We start from the raw sequence: 11,226 nt of genomic DNA on the forward strand, positions 1-11,226 counted from the left end.
CTTGAGCATTTGACAATTTGAATAATTTTAATTTACTTACTTGATTATCACATTGGCCTGCTGAAGCTTTACAGTTCCTCTCTCACGCTCCCTGGAATAGCTTTAATAGGAGAAAGTGACACTTTTGCTTTATCTGCCCTTGTGGGTTTCACCATGACAAGCATGCTCTCTGTCTGCCAGCAAGCTGATGGTGCCTGAAAGCAACCCCTCATCCTTTCAGAGCTCTCCCTTCCATGATGATATCAGAAACAGTTGACACATTAGAACCTGGAATGTTTGTTAGGCTGTGCTATTTTGCTCCCAATTTACCAATTGTATGAGGGATAGACAACTTATCACAGCTATGCATGAAGTGAAATCAGCTTCTGTTGGCAGAGTATGTGATTTCATAAGCCATGTAAAGGTTATGCATGGAAACACCACCGGTAAAGTCTCAGAGCAATGATTTTTCTCAGACATAAATGTCACATCTTATCAAGAACACCTACAGGCTCAACAGAAGTACCTTACACAAGTAATTACTGAGCTTTGCTGTTTAGCAAATGCGTGAATTACTGACTCACAACTGTCTTGGACCTTTGTGATGGTCACACCAGAGTGCATATTGTGTGGGCACATGGTTACCACAGTCCTTCTAGAGAATGAAAATACTTTTGTCAGAAAAGTATACTGTATGGACTACATCTGTATTTTCTATCTTCTGGTGAGTAATCTACAGAATACACTTCCTTGCATGCCTCTTTGCATTGCAGAGATAATGCTGAATTTATAACCCTGGTGTTGTCCAAAAAACTGCAGCATTTTACCACAGCCAACTCTCGGGTAGTAAGACTAACTTATTTTCTGTCTCCTACAGTGGCAGATTCTGCCAATAGGAAGCAGATACAAGTTTTCTTCTTCAGTTTTATCAAATATGTTTCTAGAGGAAAAAGTCTAGGAACCACTAAAGGTACTAATAGACTTGTGCAGCTCTGCACTTGGAGTGCATTTGTCTATGGAAAGTCTGCACATATTTCACTGTTTGCCAAAAGTTTCCATTCTTCTTTGTCAGATTTTGATAAGAATACTGCCCCTTACACCTGCTGCTGCCTTCTGAGAGCTAGGCTATACTGCAGGGACTGTCTCTTCTCGTCCTAGGTGCAGCAATAAAAATGCAGTGGTAAGGAAGGAGAACCCATTCATAAAGAAGGCCATGACTTGACAAGATGGAAAGGGTAGAAACAAAGACTGTATGTGACTGAATGCTCAGCCAAAGATATTGATGGGTGCAGGACACTTGTACACAGAGGCCTGGAAGAATACACAACAGTTTAATGAAGTTCTGACAATTATCTTTTAAAGATTCGGACAATAAGATGCTTCTGCAGGAGTGTACTGTCCTAAACTCTAGCAAGAACTGCAGCTTGGGCATCTGTAACTCCAACAGAATGAACTTGACATGACTTAACAAAGTGGATACTGAAGATGATGCAGATGTCAGTGCACCAGCCTGTCAATCTGGACTGGGGTGCACTCATTGCAGGAGACTAAGCCCCAGGGACTGAGCTATCATTCACACCAAAAATCCCCATTAAGGAGCTAAGGTATTCCATAGGTTAATCAAAGAAATAAATGCAATAAAACAATGCAATAAAACGTTAAGCAACATTGTCACTATAATAATACCAATTGAGAAGATGTAAAAATAATTTAATTTAATCCTTATTTTTTTCAGGGAGTAGTGAAAGTACAGATGGATCTACAGATGTGTAAAACGAGTAATAAGCATTAAATGCAGTCGATACGCTTTTGTCTAATTTCAAAAATCACAGTTATGTTTTATGTTTTCTTCACAATATTTAGTTATGAGACTCAACACGTGAAAAGTCTGTGAAATTCTCCAGATGAAACTTTCTTCATATCTCATCCTAGAGAGTATTTTGAATGTTCTGATTTTAGAATACGGAATGATGACTGCTTATGCAGCTTGTAATGCTGTAAATTCCTTGCCAAAGGTTTCAATTTACCTGATTGAAAAGATCTGTATTTTTTATAGAAATGTTTCAAAGTTGAAAGTGAACTGGTCCAAAAATTTGTTGTTCTAAATTCTTAAAGTATAATTATTACTGTATTGTGTGTTATCAGAAACCCTATCAACACCAGAGAATCATTAATATGAACAATGCAATTTTGTACTACAACAGTAGCAGTGAAAATACTCTGGGACTCACATTTATTAAACATCATAGCTTAGTTTTCTTGTTTATATGAGCAGGATTGTGATTTTTCTGCCTAGATTTTTTTCCTAGAAAAAGCATTTACTAACATTACCTCAAGTTATAACAATGAATTTTTTCTTTTTTTTTTTTTGTATCAACTTTAGCATTTCCTAATCAGATGCATCTAATCTGAAAACAGAAAACATTCTGATTTGCTTTCATTTTGTTAGCTACGGTCATTCAGAAACATTTGGTGGGGAAAGAAACCTATGTGAACTGAAACTCCAACATCTGGCTGTCTTACGTAAAAGTTAAACTGAAGGTGTAAATCTGTATTTTGTTGTTTTGTAATCTTTTTGGTATGAGATCAGTGAAGAGAGTATATTAAGTGACATTTATCACTGTTTTCTATTACAGCTTGCCTGGAAACTTCAGGAAAGTATTATCAGTGAATGCTCGTACATATACTGAATAAATGGGTGCATGCTTTATATTATAGCATACTTTGGCTTTTGTACATTACCAATATCTTAATCAAAGATATGCCTTGGAATTATATTGAACACATCTTACACATGTACAATGTATGCTTTACATTCCGTTTTTCCTGGGCTTAAAATACAGATCAGAAGTCATGCTGTAAATTGCTCAGGTCTGGATCCTCTTCAACTTCCTTACTGCAGTGGGAATTTTTCTATTAAATTCACAAGGCTTTGGATTCAATTCCTTATGGCTATGTAGCTTTTGCCAGCCAGGAATGATTATCTCATTCTACAGTAAGCAAAAATGATGTTGTGGGTAAAAGTTGCTTGCCTCTTGCTGATCTGGAAGCTGCGTGGTTGTTTTCACTGGGAGGAAAGGCCAAAGCCATTTTCAGATTTCATACTGACGTTTCATTACAGTGCAAGAACCAGTTTAGGTCGTTCCAGAGCTTACCAGCAGGGAAGCTTGTAGTTGATGGTCTTGTTTTTTTTTTTTCCCTATTGAAGTGTATATATGCACAGAATATACAGTAATAATGATATGATGAGCTATGTATAGAATATTTTTGTACAATCTAGATGTTTCCTAACCAGAATTATATAAGAAAATAAACAATCAACTTTCCCTTATTTCTGACATTCTCATTTGTCTCACTGTAAATTTTTACTTTTTCACAAAAGTTCTATACACTTTCTGTTTTGTGATGCAAAACGTTTTGAGAGGCTGGACCACAACTATTGTTTTCTGGAGGTGCAAAGAAACTGGGTTATGATCTCTTAAAAACTTGAGACAGGCATTAAAATAAATATGTTGTACAGAAAACAAAAAAAAATTCATTTTTTTTAAATGTAAATATTCAAGGCTTTTAAAGAAAAATTGATATGTCATAATTAGAATATGTGTAGAAATAAATTGTTTTCAGCAGTCCCAGGCCTCATTTGAATAATGAAGAGGAAATACTAGTGTACTTGACTTGATGTAATTTTATTTTCCAAATTTGCCATTTATGGAGATGGAGAAGAAACAATTCAACATAGCTATATTCTTGTTACCACTTTTCTGATGGCATAGATATGAATTAAACTGAACCAAGGGAAACGTTAAAATATTTTAATCCTTATGTTCTTTAAACCCAATGTTGGTATTTTATTATGTGAATGTTTAATTCTTCTTTCCTCTTGGTGCCAAAAATAGGACTCTACTTTGCTGACTGACGTCACTGTAAATTCACTAAGATTAGCTTTTGTATTAGAAATGAAAAGTGAAAGAATGGAAAACTCAGTTGATTCAACGCTCCTGCAGGCCTTTTTTTAGGTCAGCTGGTTGCAGTTCTCTCTTAGTTTATCTCAGAGGGTTTTCCTGTTTGTTAATTTTGGTGACGTTTAATAAGAAAACAAAAACACCACGGCCTAACCTGCCAGTATTACAAAGAGAACACCCAGAGGCTGTCTACAGTACTTTCCAGAGATGAGATGATAAGTACAGGATTGGAAGGATGAACTGAATGAAAAGGGAAATCATAGTCACGGGAAAGGGCAGAGTTCATTGCATGATAGAAGATATTTAATTTAAACCTTTCCTACTCCTGAATGGTGGAAAAGTGTATATGAGACATCAGAAAAATGTGTCAATTGCAATGCAGTTGATGATGATAAGACCAGAGTTTTAATGCCTTTCAGTTCTTGTTCTCTAGTAACATTCTGGTATTTATAGTAGAAAAGGCTATGAAAGGTAAATACAAAGTATTAAAATAATAAATATGGCAATAATAAGAATAGAAAGTTTGCTAGAAAGTATACTTCCATGCTTGTGTTTATTGGGGATTACTGATGTTGGCAAATTCTTTCTTAGAAGATCTTGAATGCTCATTTAACTGCTAAGATGAATTTAAAAAGTGACAATCAGAGCAGGGATTCCTTACTGTTTTAAGTATACAGGATTTATATTAAAAAAAAAAGACTTTGACAACACATGATATAGTACTTGGGAACAAATAGGTGAGCCTGTACTAAGCCTACAGCTTTTGTGTGGTAGATTACTCCCGGACATTTCAAATACTCTCAAATAACACATTCTTCTCTTCCGGTGACTGTATCAAGAACATGATTGCTACAACATACATGCATGGGTAGGTGGTCAGCACAGCAGGAAAATGCTAGGGCTATAAGACAAATGATAGTTATAAATTATTTGCAAGCTCAAGTAACAGCAATTTGACTTTTTATGAGCCTGTAACAATGCCCCCAGAGACGAAAGTGTGAATTTCTGTAGATCATTGCATTTTCATGGCCTTGGCATTAAGTAAAGGTTGCAGCTCTAGGTTTTGAATTTCCCTACTCATAAATAAGAGCCATTTTGTTTTTTATGTCTGATTTTTGCATGAAATATGTATATTCTAATCCTTACTGAGAAGTCTTCAAGGAATAATAGTGGAAGTTTTTTGGTATAAAATTTCATCTCACATGCTTGCAGAAACCATACATCTTTGGTGTTGAAGTTGCAGCACCTATATCAAGGGTTTGTGTATCAAAGGCATGCTCTTCTGTATTCTAATGTTTAACAATTTGCTGATCATGACTGACAGGTATACAGAGCTAACATCTTCTGGAGTTGTGAGTGATTTATTCCAGAATAACTGTGGGAATTCAGAGAATTTAGCTGCCACAGTCTTCCTTCTCATCACAGAAAAATGCTTATTAAGATTGATTGCATTCCCTTTAAGATTCTTCACTAGAGAAGACTAGACTTGAGTTTACAGTGTCCTCAAGAAACAGCAATGTGGGCATCCAAATTCTCATCAAAGAAACACAGAGGAAGGTCTGTTTGTTAATTTTAATTAGCCTTTACAGTTGTAGCTTACTGTTATTTGCATTGATTCACCATTTTTTATTTTTTATTTTTTTTCCTTCTCTTGAAAAGACAGTTCACTGCTAATGTTTCCATAGACAGAACAAAGTCTGCATGCACAGCTCAGGAGACAAATAAGTGCCTGGCATGATGAAAGTGGAAACAAACCTTACAAGAAGGCAGGGCATTTTATTTGGATGCCACAACCCAAGAAAGGTGAGATCACAGCAAGTAGTGAAATACAGACCTGAAGTGGACCTAGATATTATTAGTTTCCATGTTTTTCTTTGTACTGGCACTGAGTTTTGCCTCCATTGTTTCCATCATAGAATACAACGATGTATTTTTGTAACAGCAACAGTATCCAGAAGAGATAACTGGACACTCCTCTGAAGTCTTATAACTTGATCACATTTCTGTTTAGATTCTTTTGTGGAAATTAAATTCTCTTTCAATATTTGCATTACTGCCAATCTAGAGGCTCTAGGAAATCTTAAACTGTAAATGATAGACCCTGTACAGAATGTAATTGCAGGCCAACAGCTGGGGATATGGAGAAACAGGTTGAGCAGATATGGCACAGAAAAGATTGTCAGTTCTAAACCCAGAAACTTGCATGCACTGACTATTTTATTCATTAGAATAAAACAGTCTCACTCAGAAGCCTCCAGCGGGCAAATCTGGATATGTGTAGACTTTATTCAGGATTTTATTTAGCTTTCTCAGGCAGAAATACATTTCTACAAAATTGTCCAAAGAGTGATTCACCTAGATCTAGAGCTCACATAGAAGAAAGAGTAGAAATCTACAGCTTTATCATATGAACTGATTATTCCATCCCTCAGTAGAGCCAGGTGTCAGAAATTGAATGCAAGGAGCCATGGAATTTTAAAGCAGTTCTTTCTCTTGGAAACCATACCAAAATATAAGGTTACTACTGACACAGCTATTATCTATGGGTTCTTTTACGTATGCATTCTTCTCATTTAAAGGCCAATATGAATATAATAGGAAACTTCCTGCCAAGTATGTTTATGATGTACATTTATGCCTGGGTTAGTTGTACCAGTCTCTTTTTTTTCTTACAGGGAAACAAGTATATTTCAGCCATGCATCTCATTACACATGTAAAACTGTGGAAAAAGCCAGAGGAATCACATCATAAAACATTGATTTATCTCTATTAAGTTTAAAGTAATCCTAGAGTTACTGGTTTGGATGTGGTAAATGACACTGTTGACATCCCAATTTGACTGAGATGAATGATGATGAAAGAGAGTAAATAAAATCTACTAGAAATCAGACTTATGTATAGTTAGTATGAGAAAGTTAGAAAAGTTTGTTTCAGCCAAAGAAGGAGTATGAAAATAATCAAATATGGCATAAGTAAAACTTAAAGGAAATATGATAGCAGTTTTAAAATACAATAGTAAGGTCAAGAGAGGGAGATGAGTTAGTTGTGCCAAAGTAAAAAGTAGAAAATAGAAAATCTATCTGCAGAGAAATTACAGAAATATTTCTAAGTATTTCAAGAATTAAACTGTGAAAGAATCTCTGGAAATGAAAACCCATCAAGTTTAAAGGTAAGACCTGAAAGATTTATTGTCGAATTTAGATGATGTGGTTTTGTCTCTGCTACTAAAGTATTGAAGCAGTTTCAGTCTTATGCCTTGTTTTAAGTTGTTTCAAAGGTTGTGGGTTTTTTTTTGTTTTTTTGGGGGGATTTTTTGGTAGGAGATTTCTGGCTGAAGAATGTTCTAAGAATACTACATCTATCAAATTCTCCTCAAATCCATTATTATTTATAGCACTTTCAAAGTTTTGTTTAGTTTTTGAGAGTAGACTACCCAAGAGAAGGAAGTTGTTTGTCCCTTGACTCTTCCACTTATCACTGAACAGTAATAGAAAGGCCAACTATAAAACAGAACTTTTATGATCACTTTGATCACAATGACTGAAGAGCTTTTTGATAGGAAGTTCCATATGATCATGAGAAAAAACTCTGCTTTGAGGCTGATAGAGCACCGCAACAGGCTGCTCAGTGAGGCTGTGGAGACTCCTCTCTTCAGAGGGAAATGTTGATAAAGAAAAAAGATTTTGTTTAAATATATTTCTTAGAAAATCCACTGTAAGTGGGATTGGATTTGACAAAAATACTGAGCATTTCTATTTGAGTTTTTAAGGTTGTGCACAATAGTTGTTTCACAATTAGAAGGCAGTATGAGAACTTATAAGTAGGTAGTATGGTAATACAGTTTATTCTACTTTCAGCATTTGTGGTTTGGTATCTATTCTAATCTTGAAGACTGCAAGTTTGATTTCTCCACTGATTTCTCTTTAGAAATACATGAAACTTTATCAAATTTTAAAATGGATCTCCAAATGGGTCCTCATGAGTGCAGAGAAGGGGACAGTCCCCTCTCTTTCCCTGCTGGCCATCCCTCTGATGTAACCCAGGATACTGTTGGCTTTCTGGGCTGCAAGTGCACACTGCTGGCTCATCTTCTCTCCTGGAGCACAGTGATATTTCTTGATTCAAGCAGAAGCTGTTGTGATATCAATCAAAATATATTGATGAAGATTTTTTTCTTTATACCTTATAGTTTCTTATGAGAATCTTGAATTTTCAAAAAACTTCAACCTGATTTCACTTACAGTATCTGTTCAAGCCACCTGAATCGGCAGGGCAGCTTTGCTTTTGGCAGGTTTGAGGACACTCATAGGGACAGTGGTATTTCACAGCTCCTGCTTATCACAGTGTCTCAGGGCCCTTTTGTTCTGTGGTGGCACCCCAGGATGACTGAAACAGAGAAAAAGATTTTTTATTGCTTTGATTAGTGCCTTCTGTCTTCTTGGCATGCTTACAAATGTCAGTGAAGAATTAATAATCATGCCTACTCTGGAAAAATAATGTGAGCTCAACATTCCTTTCTGGTATCCTCTCAGCCTTTTAAGATGGCTTCATCATTCTTCTGATGGGGGAAGAGAGAGATGCCTCCTGGGGAAAAGGGGACAGGTATTCAGTGCCAGGTTACTGCAGTTGAAAAGATCCCTGTTCTTGTGAAATGCCTTCTTTCCCCTGGAGGGAGGTGAAGTGTCAACTCTGCTACAGATTTCACAGTGAGTTTTGTTGAGGATCAGGCGATCACCCTGGATTTTAAATCAGCACCACAAACTTCCAAAGCTGTTAAGGGTGTTAGGACTAACAGATCTGCAAGCTCTTCCTCAGGCACCTCCACCTGAGTCTTTGGTCCTAATCCAGCAAACTGTATAAGCATACGGTTATATGCAAGTTGAAGAGTAGCATTGCTGGAATAATGTACAGATTCAACACTGAGAAATTTAAATTATTTTCGGAACTGGAAGTTTCTGATGAAACCTCTCCATAGTTCATTCACATTATCATCACAGCTTGATTTAGGGGGATAGAGCAGCTGTACTGTGTATGTCTGTGAGGCATAGACTTGAGAATCATAGTACAGAGATTATGTAGCACAGCTGGAGGGAAGCAGTGATTCTTCATTTTTTTTTCCCCCATATTGTTGGAAAAAGAATATGTTAGGAAAAGATGAGATATATATATATAATATTAGATACAGTATATTTAAAGTAATTGTTTTTAAGCTGTTAATAAAGACATTAAGAATATACAAACTCATGTAACATGTAACTTCTTAAATTCATTGAAGGGAAAATAATTATTTTTCTTTAATCTGCTGCTGTAGTGCTACAGCATTTGCAGACACATCATTACTCTGTTATCTACCTTTTACTGGTATTTAACATTCTGCACAGTTTCCTTCCTGTTATTAGCTGAAGGATAAAAGGTTAATACCTCTAATTGTCCATCACATTTATATATATATACATATATTTATATCTATATATGCCATGTTTTAGCTTTGCTGCTGGTGCCAAGGAAAATGTTGGATTCTATTCAGTTTTCTTCATATTCATTTTCCTGCCCACTTAACAAAATTACATTCAATGAGCTGTGGGAGAAATTCACATCAACGGGCCATGTAATGCAATTTCTGGTATATATGCAGGAAGAAAAAATCCTACATTTTCTTTCATTTCTGTCAGAATCAATCAAATTGTACTGAACTGAACATAATCTCTTAAAAAAAAAATCACCCAGGCATTTCCAGTGAAATAAGCTTCTTTTACATGGTAACATGCACATATTTAAGAGGTCTCTGTTTTATTTTTTTTTAATCATGCCTAATTAGTTTTTTTTTAATCACCCACACAACTAAGGCTCTTTCCTGCATAATTTATGACATAGAGGGGCCGGTGTCAGAAATCAAATGTTGTAAATTAAAAATAACAAGTTTGAGACTAGTGATTCAATTAAAACCCTAGAAAACATTGGATTATGCATAATTGAGAGCTTGTATGCAGAGATGCATGTCATGCTTGTCAGCTTGGATGGGAGGATTGGATTGGAGCTGTCAAGAGCATTTAAATCAACTCAGTAAAAAAATTAGAAAACAAAGATGATATTTATTATTAACTTCCAGTGTTCAAAAATAAACTGAGAGGTATTTAATTTGAATGCTTAGATGACAAGGCTTTATTTATAGCAGAAGTTATAAAACTCAGTAATAACCCTAGCTGGCACAGATGTAAAGATACTACTGTGCAGCTGAGCTGAAGCCCACAGTGTGAGGATTCAGCAGTTGGCCCTGACTCAGGTTCAGCTAATAGAAAGCTGTGTTGGAAGAGAAGAAATCTAGATTCTTGAAGGGAGCCATGAATGACCAAATCCTGATATATTTTTTCCCCTTTTCTTGACTTTCTTTTATTCCCCCTAGATACTGAAGATGCTGTATGAAATGCTTTGTGATTTCTGAAAATACATGAGCCTATCTAGAGGATAGGCTGATGTACCATGGTGACCCAGCTTTGTAGGACCAGTCAGTACCACTACTTGGTAGGAATAGCAGAGGTCTAAAGATTAACAGTACCTTCTCACTTCAGCCACACAAACCAGAGTCACTTTCAAACTTTATTTGAAATTGTTGCATCAACAATAAATTGTGTTGTTGAGACTGAATATAAAAACCAGTTAGGATACTTTCCACATTTGAAAAAAAAAAAATCATTTCTAGATTGAGAAGAGACCTTTCAATACACTAAGATGTTGAATCTCAGGACTAGAATATATGTAACTTAAAACACCTCTAAAACACTCTGCAGGACTTCCCCTAGCCACCAGAAATGCACCAAGGAACAAAATGCATATGAAGATAGCCCAATTTCAAGCCTGACTAGCTTTTATTTTTATAAACCAAACTACTCCTAATGATATGTCCTTTTGTATTACTTGAGATCTTATTGCAAGGTACCCAGAAAGGCTGATAATTGTAACTTTTTTTCCTTTAAACAAAATTCTTTTCCCTAGTTCTCTTTCAGCAAGTCTCAAGCCATGAAATCTCATCTTTTTTTTTTTTTAGTTTTCCCTGAGGCTTCTGTAAATCTACTTTTGCCAGCATAGCCAGTGTCCTATTGTGTTATCTCATACCAAACAGTACAGGAACACAAAGGTATTGTCATCAGCTTTAGAAAGTTTGAAAGCAGATGGCTCAGGGAGGAGACACCCAGGAGAGGTGATGCCAGCTTTTTTTAATGTTTTAACATGCTTAAACCTAAAGATAATTTTAGGGAAAATTTCTTGCCTCGGGAAAAAAAAGAA

Source organism: Cyrtonyx montezumae, unplaced genomic scaffold (assembly GCF_038088225.1).
Source record: "Cyrtonyx montezumae isolate F1298 unplaced genomic scaffold, pur_monq_1.0 scaffold_3, whole genome shotgun sequence".
NCBI classification, from domain to species: domain Eukaryota; kingdom Metazoa; phylum Chordata; class Aves; order Galliformes; family Odontophoridae; genus Cyrtonyx; species Cyrtonyx montezumae.